Source organism: Schistocerca nitens, chromosome 4 (genome assembly GCF_023898315.1).
Source record: "Schistocerca nitens isolate TAMUIC-IGC-003100 chromosome 4, iqSchNite1.1, whole genome shotgun sequence".
In the NCBI taxonomy this organism is placed as follows: Eukaryota; Metazoa; Arthropoda; class Insecta; order Orthoptera; family Acrididae; genus Schistocerca; species Schistocerca nitens.
Genome location: NC_064617.1, coordinates 317,704,759 through 317,722,650, shown reverse-complemented (window position 1 = coordinate 317,722,650; position 17,892 = coordinate 317,704,759). Strand labels below are relative to the sequence as shown.

At 43.6% G+C, this 17,892-nt stretch overlaps 1 pseudogene; it reads left to right on the top strand.

Annotated features, from left to right (window-relative positions):
- Positions 1-341: 341 nt before the first annotated feature.
- On the top strand, positions 342-459 carry LOC126253800 (5S ribosomal RNA; annotated as a pseudogene).
- Positions 460-17,892: the final 17,433 nt, after the last annotated feature.

Here is a 17,892-nt window from a genome sequence, read left to right as displayed (position 1 = left end):
CCCTTCATTCGATCCCTGCGAAACCCAGGCTCTGTTTGACTCAATGCCCAGGCGTATCAAGGCTGTTATTACGGCCAGAGGTGGTTGTTCTGGGTACTGATTTCTCAGGATCTATGCACCCAAATTGCGTGAAAATGTAATCACATGTCAGTTCTAGTATAATATGTTTGTCCAATGAATACCCGTTTATCATTTGCATTTGTTCTTGGTGCAGCAATTTTAATGGCCAGTAGTGTATATGATTTAAAGAATAGGGGAGAATGTTGAACCTGGCGGATAGTGTACATAGAAAAACTTGATGATTCCTGGTCGGTGTTTCACTCTAGTGAGTGATCTTAGAGGCCAACGGCGTTGACGCAGTGGTAACACCGGTTCCCATCAGATCACCGAAGTTAAGCGCTGTCGGGCTGGACTAGCACTTGGATGGGTGACCATCCGGGCTGCCGAGCGCTGTTGGCAAGCGGTGTGCACTCAGCCCTTGTGAGGCAAACTGAGGAGCTACCTGATTGAGAAGTAGCGGCTCCGGTCTCAGAAACTGACATAGGCCGGGAGAGCGGTGTTCTGACCACATGTCCCTCCATATCCGCCCCCAGTGAAGCCTACAGGCTGAGGATGACACGGCGGCTGGTCGGTACCGTTGGGTCTTCATGGGCTGTTCGGGAGGAATTTAGTTTAGTTTAGTTAGAGTGAAATGAAGGAACGCGCAAGAGTGAATAAGCATTTTGCGGCACTTTCTACTGTTTTTGTGGTTAGACAAGAGTTGTGTTCTATGCAGTGATTCTAAATATTACGAATTCTACATATATAATGTATTAAAACTATTTGGAGAAAAATGATAATTCTTCAGTTACAGAGTTTTGTGGTAAGTAAAACTCCGTATACTCGTGATTTGAAAACTAATGGCATAAGACGTGGACAGTAAAGCCATAATTCGTCGGTCATACACCATCTTACACTAGAGCAGAAGAAGGTCCTTCATCACGGAAAATATGGTACGTGCAGATAAACTGAGTTTCTTGATGCCTATACAACGTTACCTGCCCTGAAAATGGAAATATGCATTAGTTTCCAGTAGCTTCCATTTCACAACGTATTTAGCTTGTAACTGGTTTTTGATAATACTTCTGCTTAATTTGATTTCACTTGGTGATTATTGGCGTGTAGGGGACGCTTTCAAATTTGAACAAAACATTTGTTCTCAGGTAAATGACCACTTAGTTCCTTGGAACATGTTTTCACATCTGGAAAAAACCTTACCTCTCCGGAGTAAATTTTGTAATGACAGAAAAAAAAATTGTAACACTTATAAAGTAAATGCTGTCGTTTCAAAATAGAATAAGAAAGTACATGAAACTTCAACTAAAGAGCTGAATAAAGATGAAACCCTGAAAATTAATCTCCCCTACTCCTTCCTGCGTAAAAACACTGTTTAAAGTGCACGTTTTGCAAAGGATGATGGTGATGGTATTTTGTTTGTGGGGAGCTCAACTGTGCGGTCATCAGCGCCCGTACAAAGTCCCAATTTTTAGACAGTCTAATTTTTTTTACACAGCCCAATCTAGCCAATGTCACGAATGATGATGATGATGATGATGATGAAATGATGAGGACGACACAAACACCCTGTCCTCGGGCAAAGAAAAATCCTCAACCCGGCCGGGAGTCGAACCGAAGACTCTGTGATCCCGAGGCAGCAACGCTAGCCACTAGACTACGAGCTGCGAAGATCTTGCAAACGAGAATCATAATATTAGCTGTATTTAACAACATGCAAAAATACGTGTTTTTAAAATATCGCATACTGCAAACCACGACGTATATCATTTTGTTATTCTTTACTCAAACATGTTCCGACACCCATGTGTCATTTTCAGTGTGTCCCGATTAAATTCTGTAAAATTTTTATGCATCATTCATGGTTGTTTTTCTATTTTAGATCTAAAAGTCGCAACAAGACATTCTTATTTTGTTTTGATTGTTCACTTGAAACTATATTACTTGTGAAGATTGGTTTGTACTGGCTGGCTTGCTTTTCCGCCTTGTTGTGTTTTGACAGTATATCATTCGTAAAATAGTCGGAAGAAATTGCTAAAAGAGATATTTTTTGATACATTTTTGAAAGCAGGAGCGACGAATGTTCTTCCCTTACGTTTTCCATCGTATTGTTAAGAATATGCACCATTGCTCTCCTAGAAAAAGTATTCAGAAATATCTCTTTTAGAAATTTCTTTTGACTGTTTTGCAGATGGCATGTTGTCAACCCAAAAAAACGGCAAACCTGTACAAATCTATATTGCCAATTAATCTAGTTTCAGTGATGAATTAAACAAATAAAGCTTCATATTTTGTAATCTTCTGGGCATGCTGCATAATAAATGTCTTTCAAGGACATAATGTGTTTATATAACCAGTGAAGCAGGTATGAATATTATTTTTACTTGAACTCCAGTCTTATTTCGGCTATACAGCCGTTCCTGACTTCCATGCAATCTCATCGTTTCTGCTGCAGTCTATTTGTTACTGATTATATTTTACGTTAGTTTATGAATAAAAATCGGTTTCGTAGTATGTTCTGACTTTTCTTTTATTGGTCACAAATAAATCTAAGTCTGTAGTTGTCATTTAGGTGACAGCAGTTTTGACAGACGATCAGCGATTTTGCTATTTCTGTTGCTGTCTATTTGTTTACTGATTATATTATTTCATTGTTATTCTGTTCTAATCAGTTGTGTGTCATGTTCTGCCATTTCGTTAATAATGATAAGTAATAAACTTAATTTCCAGTTGAGATTCTGTGACAGCAATTACGTCAGATGACCAGCGATATTGAATGGCCACTTCTGAACAAGAACCCGCGTTTCCAAGGTCAGCAGCGTCTAGGTGGATCTCCACTATCGTAGAGGCGATGTTTCCACACGCTTAAACCGCCAGACAGGACGACCGCAAGTGTTTGACGAACGGACATCATGACGGCTCTGCAGAGCCTTGTGGAACAAAGACGATTAGCTGTTAAGGCAGCTCGCCGCCGATTTGAATGGGCGGCTTTAAGAACCCATTTCTACTAGCACTGTATGGAGACAAACGTACCGCGCAGACTTGAGCACTGACTCGGGTCACTTTGCTTACACCTCGATACAAATCTCGAAAAGTGACATGGCCTTGCGAACACCGTCACTGGCCTACTGAACAGCGGTCCGGTTAACAGCAGTTTCAGTTGTGTCGAGCTTATGGGAGCGTGAGAGAGTGAAGTTATGGTTCCAGCATCTCAACTAGGATGTTTCCAGGCACGAGAGGGCTCAGTTACGGTCTGGGCCGAGCTATGTTGACATCATCATAATAACAGTTCAGCCTGGGGCTACCAGGATTAAAAACAGGTGCACTTTATGCTGACATTCCTGCAAACCATCTGCGCCCTCTTCTGGCATTAGAGTACCCTTCACGGAGATATATTTCAACAGAATAGTCCGATCCGTCTTCGCTCCTTGGTTACTCACAAATGGTTTCATGAACATTCCAGTGAATTCACGGCTATGACTTGGCGACCACATCATTCGATCTCAACCCATCGAGAATTTGTGGGATGCTGCTAATACCCACGTACGTTCTAAGAACACAGCACAGACACGAACAATGTGGGTAGCACTGCAAGGTACGTGGATCTACAACCCACAATTCTCCAACTTGTCCGTTATCCGCTATCTTGAAAAACCGCTAAGAGCAAGTAACGCACAAAGGGGAGAAAGTCTAAAACTTGAATTTTTTGCTAAAGAGGTAATACATAGAACATACCTGAAAATTAGAATTACCCACCTTTTGCATCACAGCCCCTTTTTCAGAGCTGCCTCTACTGACCATAGACCCCGTGCTCCGATGTGTTAGGCAATACAAATGCACAAAATATGAACAGAATTTTCAAACTCCATAAAAGAGCCATAAGAATAATAACCAAAAATACCAGTTGAGCTCATTGTAAAGATCTGTTCAAAACACTGGGATTTTAACTGCTCCATGTAAATACATTTACCAATCAGTTGTACACATCAAAAATAACATTGGTAATTACTGCACAAACAGCACTGTCCATGACCATGCAACAAGAGATAGACTCAACTTACATTTACCAAGAAAAAATAAACATAAAACTCACAACAGCATTTTCTACCAAGGAATAAGACTGTATAATAAATTACCAAAAGAGATTAAAGAAATTGCAAAAATACACTTATTTAAAAAGACAGCTAAAAAGTACCTGTTATGCAATACATTTTATACATTGAAGGATTACTTGGCTAAAACAGAGTATGGGTTCGATAAAAAACGTTATACAAATAAATAATAATATTAATGATTATAAAATATCCAACTTTCCACATAACACCTTCACTTTATGTTTTTTTCCTTCTTTTTCCTTTCTAGAAATACTTTCCCCCAAGCTATGCATAGCACAATACTAACACCTGTTCCGCTTTCTGAGCTCAACATCTCACTCATTATGGAGGGATGCTGACTCAGTTTTTCAGGATAGCAAATGGAAAGTTGCTGTATAGAAAATGGCCCAGAGATCACCAGTGTGTGTTTGTGTGTGTGTGTGTGTGTGTGTGTGTGTGTGTGTGTGTGTGTGTGTGTGTAGTGAGTGAGTGAGGTGTTATGAAACAATGTGTGTATAGTGTGTGCAGTGACTGATAGAGAGATATGAGTGAACAGTGTGGCATTACATTATTTAATAAGTTATTTGTAAAAAACGTATTGTATACCAGGAGTAAATCTAATGATTGTCTCTAACTAGAAGTCTTCATACACAGGGTGAGTCACCTAACTTTACCGCTGGATATATTTCGTAAACCACATCAAATACTGACGAATCGATTCCACAGACCGAACTTGAGGAGAGGGGCTAGTGTAATTGGTTAATACAAACCATAAAAAAATGCACGGAAGTATGTTTTTTAACACAGACCTACGTTTTTTTTTAAATGGAACCCCGTTATTTTTGTTAGCACATCTGAACATATAAACAAATACGTAATCAGTGCCGTTTGTTGCATTGTAAAATGTTAATTACATCCGGAGATATTGTAACCTAAAGTTGACGCTTGAGTACCACTCCTCCGCTGTGCGATCGCGTGTATCGGAGAGCACCGAATTACGTAGGGATCCAAAAAGGAACGGCGATGGACCTTAGGTACAGAAGAGACTGGAACAGCACATTACGTCCACATGCTAACACCTTTTTATTGGTCTTTTTCACTGACGCACATGTACATTACCATGAGGGGTGAAGTACACGTACACACGTGGTTTCCGTTTTAAATTACGGAGTGGAATAGAGTGTGTCCCGACATGTCAGGCCAATAGATGTTCAATGTGATGGCCATCATTTGCTGCACACAATTACAATCTCTGGCGTAATGAATGTCGTACACGCCGCAGTCCATCTGGTGTAATGTCGCCGCAGGCTGCCACAATACATTGTTTCATATCCTCTGGGGTTGTAGGCACATCACGGTACACATTCTCCTTTAACGTACCCCACAGAAAGAAGTCCAGAGGTGTAAGATCAGGAGAACGGGCTGGCCAATTTATGCGTCCTCCACGTCCTATGAAATGCCCGTCGAACATCCTGTCAAGGGTCAGCCTAGTGTTAATTGCGGAATGTGCAGGTGCACCATCATGCCGATACCACGTACGTCGACGCGTTTCCAGTGGGACATTTTCGAGCAACGTTGGCAGATCATTCTGTAAAAACGCGATGTATGTTGCAGCTGTTTGGGCCCCTGCAATTAAGTGAGGACCAATGAGGTGGTCGCCAATGATTCCGCACCATACATTTACAGTCCACGGTCGCTGTCGCTCTACCTGTCTGAGCCAGCGAGGATTGTCCACGGACCAGTAATGCATGTTCCGTAGATTCACTGCCCCGTGGTTTGTGAAACCCGCTTCATCGGTAAACAGGTAGAACTGCAACGCATTCTCTGTTAATGCCCATTGACAGAATTGCACTCGATGATTAAAGTCATCACCATGTAATTGCTGATGTAGCGACACATGAAACGGGTGAAAGCGGTGACGATGCAGTATGCGCATGACACTACTTTGACTCAGTCCACCGGCTCTCGCAATGTCCCGTGTACTCATGTGTGGGTTCATGGCAACAGCAGCTAACACACCAACTGCACCCGCTTCTTCTGTGACGGGCCTATTACGGACCCGTTTGCGTGCTACGACCATATCTGTTGCATACAGTTGGCGGTAGATGTTTTGCAATGTGCGGCACGTTGGATGCTCTCTGTCCGGGTACCGTTCTGCATACACCCTGCAGGCTTCAGCTGCATTTCGTCGACACTCGCCATAGATGAGTATCATCTCCGCCTTTTCAGAGTTCGAATACACCATGGTCACAGTTCCTACAACACTACACTATCACAGACGTCTGGTAACACGGTGTACTACAGTTGGTCTGCGTGCGGAGACGAATGCAGAATAACAATAGCAGCAAGCGCTACATGCGGACACTTCGACAGCTAGACCAAACCAGAACAATGCACTACAGCCACACTCGTAAACACGGTCGTCATCGTAAACATGTCCCTGCAGATGCTGCTCGCCGACCGTGGCCCGTGTTTGTTACAACACGCAACTGAACGTCGGAGGTTTCAAGCGTCAACTATAGGTTACAATATCTCCGGATGTACCGAGCGAGGTGGCGCAGTGGTTAGCACACTGGACTCGCATTCGGGAGGACGACGGTTTAATCCCGTCTCCAGCCATCCTGATTTAGGTTTTCCGTGATTTCCCTAAATCGTTTCAGGCAAATGCCGGGATGGTTCCTTTGAAAGGGCACGGCCGATTTCCTTCCCAATCCTTCCCTAACACGAGCTTGCGCTCCGTCTCTAATGACCCCGTTGTCGACGGGACGTTAAACACTAACCACCACCACCATCTCCGGATGTAATTAACGTTTTACAATGCAAAAACGGCAGTGATTACGTATTTGTTTATATGTTCAGATGTGCTAACAAAACTAACGTGGTTCCATTTAAAAAAACGTAGGTTTGTGTTAAAAAACATACTGCCGTGCATTTTTGTATGGTTTGTATTAAACAATTACACTAGCCCCTCTCCTCACGTTCGGTCTGTGGAATCGGTTCGTCAGTATTTGATGTGGTTTACGAAATATATCCAGCGGTAACGTAAGGTGACTCACCCTGTATATGTATACGAATTAGCTTATTTTAAATTGATCTAAATTTGTAAATATTTTGACAAGTCCTATATTACTTTTATGTAGTAACTTCATATACTGACACATCCATGACCTTAAGGATTTGCTCCTCAATTTGGTCCTACGGAACTCTACGTGTAAATAAAATAAAGAAAAGAAAGATTCAACAATGGGATTAAAATCAAGGTGAACGGATATCACTGATAACATTGCTAACCTCAGTGAAAGTGAAGAATAATTACAGGGTCTGTTGAATGGAATGAGCAGTCTAATCAGTACACTATATGGACTGGGAATAAATCGAAGAAAAACGAAGTTACTGAGAGGTAGCAGAAATGAGAAGAGCGAGAGACTTATCAGAATTGGGGATAACGAAGTAGAAGTCAAGGAATTCTGCTAGCTAGGTAGCAAAATAACCCACTAAGGAAGGAGGAACGAGTACACAGAACATGCGCTAGTACTGGCAAAGAGGCAATTCCTGGCGAAGATAAATTTATTAGTAACAACTACATACCTTAATTTGAGGAAGAAATGTCTGAGAATGTACATTTGGAGCACAACATAGCATGGTAGTGAAACACGGACTGTGGAAAAACCGTAACAGAAGAAAATCCAAATATTTGAGATGTGGCGCTACACAAGAATATTGAAAGTTAGGTAGAATGAAATGAAGAGGTTCTCGGTAGAATCGGTGAGGACAAAAATATTGACAAGAAGAAGGGACTGTATTTTAGAACAGCTGTTAAGACGTCAAGAAATAGCCTACTTGTACTAGAGGGAGCAGTAGACGGTAAAAACTATAGAGGAAGACATTGAGCAAATAAATGAGAACGTAGGTTGCAAGTTCTACCCTGAGATGAAGAGATTGGCACAGGGGAGGAATTCGCGTGGTCCGCATCAAACCATCCAGAAGACTGATGACTAAAAAAAAAAATATGATTCCCGTTTAATGTTCGTTCTCTTTTATATATTACATCGTCTTTTCAGTTTCTATCCTTCCCGATCATTGCGTTACTGATGACAGATACATCTTCATACTAGGGGCATCCCAAGCTTGGTCAGAACAGGACAGCCACACAATACACTGATGTGACAGAAGACATGGGACCCGATATGCACATATGCACAAGGCGGTAGTATAGCGTACACAAGGTACAAAAGGGCAGTACATTGGCGGGGCTGTCATTTGCACTCAGGTGATTCGTGTGAAATGGTTTCCGACGAGATTATGGCCGCACGACGGGAATTAGCAGAATTTGAACGTAGAATGGTAGTTGGAGCTAGACACCTGACACATTCCATCTCGGAAATCGTCATGGAATTCAATATTCCGAGATCCACAGTGTCAAGAGTGTGCCGAGAGTAACAAATTTCAGGCGTTACCTCTCACCAGGTAAATCACAGTGGCCTGCGGTCTTCACTTAACGACCGAGAGCTACGGCGTTTGCATAGATTTGTTAGTACTAACAAACAAGCAACACTGCGTGAAATAACCGCAGAAATCAATGTGAAACGTACGACGAATGTATCCGTTAGGACAGTGTGGCGAAAGCAGGCAGTAATGGGCTACGGTAGCAGACGGCCAACGCGACTGCCATTGTTGGCAGCACGGCGTCGCCTGCGGCTCCAGTCCTGGGCTCGTGACCATGTCGGTTGGACCCCTAGACGACTGGGAAACCGTGGCTCGCTCAGATGAGTCCCGATTTCAGGTGGTAAGAGATGATGATAGGATTAGAGTGTGGCGCAGACCCCACGGGCCATGGACCCAAGTTATCAAGGCAATGTGCAGCTCGTGGTGGCTCCCGAATGGTGTGCGCTCTGTTTACGTGTAACGGACTGGGCCCTCTGGTTGAACTGAACCAGACTGAAAATGGTTATGTTCGAGTACCTGGAGACCTGGATTTCATGTTCCCAATCAACAATGGAATTTTTCTGGACGACAATTCGTCATGTCACCGGGTCACAATTGTTTGAAGACCATTCTGGATAATTCGAGCACATGATATGGCCACCCAGATCGTCCGACATGATTCCAATAGAACATTTCAGGGACGTAATCGAGATGTAACTTCGTGCACAAAATCCTGCACCGGCAACACTTCCGTAATTATGGGCGGCTGTAGAGGCTCAATATTTCTGCAGACGACTTAAAACTACTTGTTGAGTCCCTGCCACGTCGAGCTGGTGCACAACGCCGGAAAAAGGGAGGTCCGACGTCATATTAGGAGGTGTCTCATGACATTTGTAATCTCAGTGAAATACTCCTGAAACAGAAAAAATTTCGTCCAGACATTTGAACTAAACGAAACTGGAGATGAATGATCAGATTTATGGGAGAAGTTCATCCACAGAGCCCCGAAACAAGTTGTTTTTCTCTGTATTTTGGCAGGAGGCAGTATCGAACGAAACAAGAAGAAATTGTGAAGTAAATATGGGCTCTAATATGGATATCTTAAGAGCTGTCAGCACTTGTTCTGTAGAAGAGATGTGTTACAGGAGCGAAGACGAACAACATCTACATCTACATCTAGATGGATACTCTGCAAATCACATTTAAGTGCCTGGCAGAGGGTTCATTAACCGCCTTCACAATTCTCTATTATTCCAATCACGTATAGCGCGCAGAAAGAATGAACACCTTTATATTTCCGTACGAGCTCTGATTTCCCTTATTTTATCTTGGTGATCGTTGCTCCCTATGTAGGTCGGTGTCAACAAAATATTTTCGCATTCGGAGGAGAAAGTTGCTGATTGGAATTTCGTGAGAAGGTTCCGTCGCAACGAAAAACGCCGTTCTTTTAATGATGTCCAGCCCAAATCCTGTATCATTTCTGTGGCACTCTCTCCCATATTTCGCGACAATACAAAACGTGCTGCCTTTCTTTGAACTTTTTCGATGTACTCCGTCAGTTCTATCTGGTAAGGATCCCACAACACGCAGCAGTATTCTAAAAGACTTACTGTAGGCAGTCTCCTTAGTAGATCTGTTACATTTTCTAAGTGTCCTGCCAATAAAACGCAGTCTTTCGTTATCCTTCCCCACAACATTTTCTGTGTGTTCCTTCCAATTTAAGTTGTTCGTTATTGTACACTACTGGCCATTAAAATTGCTAACCAAGAAGAAATGCATATGATAAACAGGTATTCATTGGACGAATATATTATACTAGAACTGACATGTGATTACATTTTCACGCAATTTGGGTGCATAGATCCTGAGAAATCAGTACCCAGAACAACCACCTCTGGCCGTAATAAAGGCCTTGATACGCCTGGGCATTGAGTCAAACAGAGCTTGGATGGCGTGTACAGGTACAGCTGCCCATGCACCTTCAACACGGTACGACAGCTCATCAAGAGTAGTGACTGGCGTATTGTGACGAGCCAGTTGCTCGGCCACCATTAACCAGACGTTTTCAATTGGTGAGAGATCTGGAGAATGTGCTGACCAGGGCAGCAGTCGAACATTTACTGTATCCAGTAAGACCCATACAGGACCTGCAACATCCTGCTGAAATGTAGGGTTTCACGGGATCGAATGAAGGGTAGAGCCACGGGTCGTAACACATCTGAAATGTAACGTCCACTGTTCAAAGTGCCGTCAATGCGAGCAATAGGTGACCAAGACGTGTAACCAATGGCACCCCATACCATCACGCTGGGTCATACGCCAGTATGGCGATGACGAATACACGCTTCCAATGTGCGTTCACCGCAATGTCGCCAAACACGGATGCGACCATCATGATGCTGTAAACAGAACCTGGATTCATCCGAAAAAATGACGTTTTGCCATTCATGCACCCCATCGCAGGTGCTCCTGTCTGTGATGCAGCGTCAAGGGTAACCGCAGCCATAGTCTCCGAGCTGATAGTCCATGCTGCTGCAAACGTCGTCGAACTGTTTGTGCAGATGGTTGTTGTCTTGCAAACGTCCCCATCTGTTGGCTCTGGGATCGAGACGTGGCTGCACTATCCGTTACAGCGATGCGGATAAGATGCCTGTCATCTCGACTGCTAGTGATACGAGGCCGTTGGGATCCAGCACGGCGTTCCGTGTTACCCTCCTGAACCCACCGATTCCATATTCTGCTAACAATCATTGGATCTCGACCAACACGAGCAGCTATGTCGCGATACGATAAACCGCAATCGCGATAGGCTACAATCCGACCTTTACCAAAGTCGGAAACGTGATGGTACGCATTTCTCCTCCTTACACGAGGCATCACAACAACGTTTCACCAGGCAAGGCCGGTCAACTGCTGTTTGTGTATGAGAAATCGGCTGGAAACTTTCTTCATGTCAGCACGTTGTAGGTGTCTCCACCGCCGCCAACCTTGTGTGATTGCTCTGAAAAGCTAATCATTTGCATATCACAGCGTCTTCTTCCTGTCGGTTAAATTTCGCGTCTATAGCATGTCATCTTCGCGGTCTAGCAATTTTAATGGCCAGTTGTGTAATACCTAGGAATTTAGTTGAATTTACGGCTTTTAGATTAGACTGATTTATCGTGTAACCGAAGTATGACGAGTTCCTTGTAGCACTCTTGTGGATGACCTCGCACTTTTAGTTATTTAGGGTCAACTGCCACTTTTCGCACCATTCAGATATCTTTTCTAAATCGTTTTGCAGTTTGTTTTGGTCTTCTGATGACTTAATTAGTCGATGAGCGACAACATCATCTGCAAACAACCTAAGACGGCTGCTCAGATCGTCTCCCAAATCGTTTATATAGATAAGAAACAGCAATGTGTATATAACTATGGGGAGCAGCGGAAATCACTTCTGTTTTGCTCGATGACTTTCCGTCAATTTCTACGAACTCTGACCTCTCTGACGGGATATCACAAATCCAGTCACATAACTGAGACGATATTCCATAAACACGCAATTTCACTACAAGCCGCTTGTGTGGTACAGTGTGAAAAGCCTTCCGGAAATCCAGAAATACGGAATCGATCTGAAATCCCTTGTCAATAACACTCAACACTTCATGTGAATAAAGAGATAGTTGTGTTTCACAGGTTCGATGTTTTCAAAACCCATGTTGACAAGTGCTCATAGTTTCTTTTTTTTTTTTTTTTTTCGTCACTACTACCCCTCAAAATGTGGAATGTGGAAAGCAAAGACTTTGCTGCAGAAGAGAGCTGTTTCCATTATCGAAAATAATGGCGTGGTCACAGCTCTTAAGGGGTGCATTTCAAACCCCACGTTTACCAGAGTTTTTCGAATGATCGTTCCTGCCATATTCCTGAATATTGACCTTTCATCTTCTAGGACATCCTGTACAGAATCATGGGAAAAACACTGAGGATCGCTTGGATAATGATCAATTTGGCTTTTGGAAAGGTAAAGGCACCAGAGACGCAATTCTGACGTTGCGACTGTTAATGGAAACAAGGCTTAAGAAAAGTCAATACGCGTTCGTATGCTTTATCGAGCTGAAAAAACCGTTCGACAATGTAAAATAGTGCAGAATGTTCGAGATTCTGAGAAAAATAGGAGTAAGATACAGGGAAATACGGATAATTTATAATTTGTGCAAGAACCAAGAGCGAAAACTCTGAGAAAAACAGGGGTATGCTATAGGGAGAGACGGGTAATATATAATGTGTACAAGAGTCAAGAGGGAATAACAAGAAAGGACGATCAAGAACGAAGTGCTCGGATTAAAAAGGATCTAAGACAAGGCTGTTGTCTTTCGCCCCTTCTGTTTAATCTGTACGTCGAAGAAGCAATGAGGAAAATAAAAGAAAGGTTCAGGTGTGGAAATAAAATTCAAGGTGAAATGGTACCAATGATAAGATTCGCAGATGACATTGCTATCCTGTATGAAAGTGAAGAAGAATTACATAATCTGCTCAATGGAATGAATATTTTAATAAATACAGAATATGTATTGATAGTAAATCGATGACAAACGAAAGTAATGAGAAGTAGCTGAAATGATAACAGCGAGAAACTGAAGTTGAGGATTGATGGTCACGAAGTAGATGAAGCTAGGGAATTCTGCTACCTAGGCAGCAAAACAACCAAAAACGGATGGAACAAGGTGGGTATCAAAATCACTGGGAAAAAGGAATTCATGGCCAAGAGAAGTCTATCAGTATCAAACATAGGCCCTGATTTGAGAAAGAAATTTCTGAGACAGCGTTGTACGGTAGTGAAACGCGGACTTTGGGAAAATCGGATAAGAGGAGAATAAAAAGTTTGAGATGTGGTGCTACAGAAGTAGTTGGAAATTAGGTTAACTAATAGGATAAGCAAAGAATTTCTCCAAAGAATCGGCGAAGAGAGGAACACATGATACACACAGAGAAGAAGAAGGGACAAGATGACAGCACATATGTTAAGACATTAGGGAATGTTAAAGGGTAAACACAAGTCAGATAACTGATGACTAAAAAAAAAAAAAAAGGAAAACATTAGAATTAACATAAGCCATGCAACCATACAACATTTAAGCATTGGAAGGACCGTTGTGTGTAAATTTCGAGATGTCAATATAAAATTAAAAATACTTGTAGCTGCCAGACAATGCAAGACTTCGAGTGCCACAGAGATCGACTACGTCAAATGGTGCGCTTCACACGAAGTACTTAATCTGTTGACTCAAAGGCAAGGCAGACGCATGCTCGTCATGAGTAGTCATAGTCAGTGATACAACCAATGAATAGAACTCTTCTTCGTAACAGCACAAAGATAACCACCTTCCCCCTTCCACGGCCTCATCCACGGAGCACCGACGAATGTAAACAAAGGAATCGTACATGAATCACTGAAGACTCGCCATTACGAGCGCAGGATTTATCTGACGTTTAACGATCATCATAGAAGAATAAGGTAGCGGCCAGATACCAATGCAGGTATTAGGCAGACAGTGCCATAGGTTCATCAGCAAGGTGGGAGGTGGTTCTGTCATGTTTCAGATGGAATATAATTTACGAATGTCGTAGGCCTGTTAACGCAGTGGAGAGCTAATTTGAAGCCCTTTGTGTTGCTATGTTAAAGACAGCATACACGTCGTATGGTAATTACATAGTACGACTGCTGATAGTCCCCGAATAATGGTACTGGATGGCAAAGTTTGTTGCAAGGAGGCCATTTCTTGTTCTCGAATGGCAGCAGAAATGTGAAGGGGCTACGATGTGCCTTGTGCACAATACGGCGGTCTTCCCTTGTGGTGGTCAGACATGGTAAACTGACATCTTGACGGCGAGTATAAATGCCTGTTGTTCCCATGCAGTCCAACATAAGGCGAGTCACATTTGAGAACCCTGCATATCTGGATATTGCACGATTCGGCCTGCCAGTCAATTGAAGGCTCACAATGAGGCCCCTATTAAAATCTTGACAGATGCTGATAACGTTGTCTCATACGGGTACGCAGCATCACAGTGTCATTCTGTGATCAATCAGTACCTGATAATGTTCTCGCTCCTATGTCTTACAGGTCTGATAACAAAACTGAGCATGGACAACACTAATGCACTCTGGTGGCCATTTTAACTGACAGAGATTAACAATTCAAATCAATTACATACTCGCCAATGGTAGGTATGTGAAGCTACATTGACTTCCGACCATGTCTTCTGGGTGATTTACTTGTTTTGTCAGACAGTGCAATTACACTACTGGCCATTAAAATTGCTACACCACGAAGATGACGTGCTAAAGAAGCGAAATTTAACCGACAGGAATAAGATGCTGTGATATGCAAATGATTAGCTTCTCAGAGCATTCACACAAGGCTGCCTCCGGTGGCGACATCTACAACGTGCTCACATGAGGAAAGTTTCCAACCGATTTCTCATACACAAACAGCAGTTGACCGGCCTTGCCTGGTGAAACGTTGTTGTGATGCCTCGTGTAAGGAGGAAAAATGCGTACCATCACGTTTCCGACTTTGATAAATGTCGGATTGCAGCCTATCGCGATTGCGGTTTATCGTATCGCGACATTGCTGCTCGCGTTGGTCGAGATCCAATGATTGTTAGCAGAATATGGAACCGGTGGGTTCAGGAGCGTAATACGGAACGCCGTGCTGGATCCCAACGGCCTCGTATCACTAGCAGTCGAGATGACAGGCATCTTATCCGCATCGCTGTAACGGATCGTGCAGCCACGTCTCGATCCCTGAGTCAACAGATGGGGACGTTTGCAAGACAACAACCATCTGCACGAACAGTTCGGCGACGTTTGCAGCATGGACTATCAGCTCGGAGACCAGGGCTGCGGTTACCCTTGACGCTGCATCACAGGCAGGCGCGCCTGCGATGGTGTACTCAACGACGAACCTGGGAGCACGAATGGCAAAACGTCATTTTTTCGGATGAATCCAGGTTCTGTTTACAGCATCATGATGGTCGCATACGTGTTTGGCGACATCACGGTGAACGCACATTGGAAGCGTGTATTCGTCATCGCCATACTGGCGTATCACCTGGCTTGATGGTATGGGGTGCCATTGGTAACACGTCTCGGTCACCTCTTGTTCGCATTGACGACACTTTGAACAGTGGAAGTTACATTTCAGATGTGTTACGACCCGTGGTTTTGCCCTTCATTCGATCCCTGTGAAACCCTTAATTTCAGCAGGGTAATGCACGACCGCATGTTGCAGGTCCTGTACGGGCCTTTCTGCACACAGAAAATGTTCGACTGCTGCCCTGGCCAGCACATTCTCCAGATCTCTCACCAATTGAAAACGTCTGGTCAGTGGTGGCCGAGCAACTGGCTCGTCACAATACGCCAGTCACTACACTTGATGAACTGTGGTATCGTGTTGAAGCTGCATGGGCAGCTGTACCTGTACACGCCATCCAAGCTCTGTTTGACTCTATGCCCAGGCGTAGCAAGGCCGTTATTACGGCCATAGGTGGCTGTTCTGGGTACTGATTTCTCAGGATCTATGCACCAAAATTGCATGAAAATGTAATCACATGTCAGTTCTAGTATAATATATTTGTCCAATGAATACCCGTTTATCATCTTCATTTCTTCTTGGTGTATCAATTTTAATGACCAGTAGTGCAATAGTGAAGATCTGTCATTCGACATCTTCATGCCACAGTGAACACAAATGCAGTGAATGAAAAGTTAAAGGGCAGTGAAACACGATATAAGAGTCTGTTGCGATTTAAATCATAATAGACAACAACCCGAGCCATGATACGCTCAAATGCGATGAGACAATGAGTTTGATAATCGCATGCTGTAATTTGAGTCCTCCAGTTTATGCACGAAATCGGATGAAGAAAAACCACCGAAGCGAAGATATTGGTCAAAGAGTCGGCGTCTCCAGTTTCCCATTCGGCGGACGAGACAGCGAGCCGCAGGAAGGTGGGTGTCGGCCTGAGCAGCAGGAGCACATCTCCTTGGTCAACAGGCGGACGCGCTGCGGGTATTTCGAGCCAGGCGGCACGTGCCCGCTTACGCAATCCGACACGCAGCCCTCTTTCCCTTCCCCACAGCACACTGACGCCTGCTTACCACTTCCTCGATCTTCTGCTTCCGCAACCGCTACGTCTGATTGCCATCCCAGACTAAACATCTACTACCCTGCGTACTACGCTGCATCTACACCTACATCTGTAGTCCGCAAGCCACCTTGCGGTTTGTGGCGGAGGGTGCTTTGCGTATCACAGTCACTTCCCCCCAATCCTGTTCCAACCACGAATAATTCGCGAGAAGAACAATTGCCGGTACGCCTTCCGTCTTAGCTCGTACCTCTTTAATCTTATCTTCATGGTCTTTTTGCAATATACACGTAGGAGGAAGCAATATTTGTTGACTCTTCTAGGAACTTCTCGCAACTTTAACAATAAGTCGAACCGCGATGCGGAACGCCTCTCTTACAGTGTCTGCCGTTGGAGTTCGTTGGTCATCTCTATAACGCTTTCGTGCTTACTGAATAAACCAGTAACGAAACGCGCTGCTCTTCCTTGGATGTTCTCTGTTTCCTCTATCAGTCTTATTTGGTTCGGATTCCAGACTGACGAGCAATATCCAAGTATTGGTCGAATGAGTGTTTTATAAGCTACCTCCTTTGTTGATGGACTACATTTCCTGAGGGTTCTTTCAATGAATTTCAGTCTGGCTTCTGTCTTAACGGCAGTTACTGTTATTTGATCATTCCACATCAAAATACTCTGTATGTGTACACCACGATGCACGACGGAAAAAATCGAAACACCAAGGAGCTGTGCAGCATAAGGGAAAGTTGGTAGTCGTGTTTCTCCGTCTGAAAGATTATGTCTATTGAGATTTCGCGCCGCAAATAGCGCCACTATGTGGATGCAAATCAAATTTGCTTTAAATAAACGCTGTGACGGTCGTGAGCGTTAGGGAGCTTTGCGCTTAGACGTGGTGAGTTGATCTTCGACAAGAACGCTTTTAAGGCAAGAAATGCGCCATTATCAACATCACGCAGAGCTTGAACAAGGTCGTGTAACAGGGCTACTACACTACTGTCCGTTAAAATTGCTACACCAAGAAGAAACGCAGATGATAAACGGGTATTCAAATGGCTCTGAGCACTATGGGACTCAACTGCTGAGGTCATTAGTCCCCTAGAACTTAGAACTAGTTAAACCTAACTAACCTAAGGACATCACAAACATCCATGCCCGAGGCAGGATTCGAACCTGCGACCGTAGCGGTCTTGCG